General features: G+C 54.6%; 1 protein-coding gene across 1 annotated transcript in view; it reads left to right on the plus strand.

Moving 5' to 3' along the window:
- Window positions 1–12: 12 nt before the first annotated feature.
- Window positions 13–339, plus strand: part of CSUI_007154 (nsp1-like carboxy-terminal region) — a 7,355-nt gene continuing 7,028 nt past the window's right edge. The window contains exon 1 of the mRNA XM_068067304.1: window positions 13–339. This exon is cut by the window's right edge and continues 7,028 nt beyond it. The gene's annotated coding sequence lies outside the window, so the exon portion shown is untranslated.

Genomic DNA, 339 nt, shown 5'->3' on the forward strand with positions numbered 1-339 from the left:
TTGGAGGTTCTACAGGGACAGGAGGTCTCTTTGGTGGAGGTACGAAAACTTCAACTACAGCAGGGACAGGAGGAGGAGGCTTATCATTATTTGGAGGCTCGGCTTCTACAGCTCCTACGACTAGTCAGAATGCCTCCTCATCCGCAGCGGCGCCTGCTGCTACTGCGCTTGGGACAACGACTACTCCTGCAGGAGGAGGTCTCTTTGGAGGAGGAGGAGGAGGAGGTACAGCAGGGGGAGGAAGTCTTTTCGGAGGAGGAGGAGGAGTAGGAGGAGGGAGCTTATTCGCAAGTCAGAACACTACCAATACAGCCACACCTGCTACTACTACTACTGCTG

Source organism: Cystoisospora suis (assembly GCF_002600585.1).
Source record: "Cystoisospora suis strain Wien I chromosome Unknown contig_3721, whole genome shotgun sequence".
NCBI lineage: Eukaryota > Apicomplexa > Conoidasida > Eucoccidiorida > Sarcocystidae > Cystoisospora > Cystoisospora suis.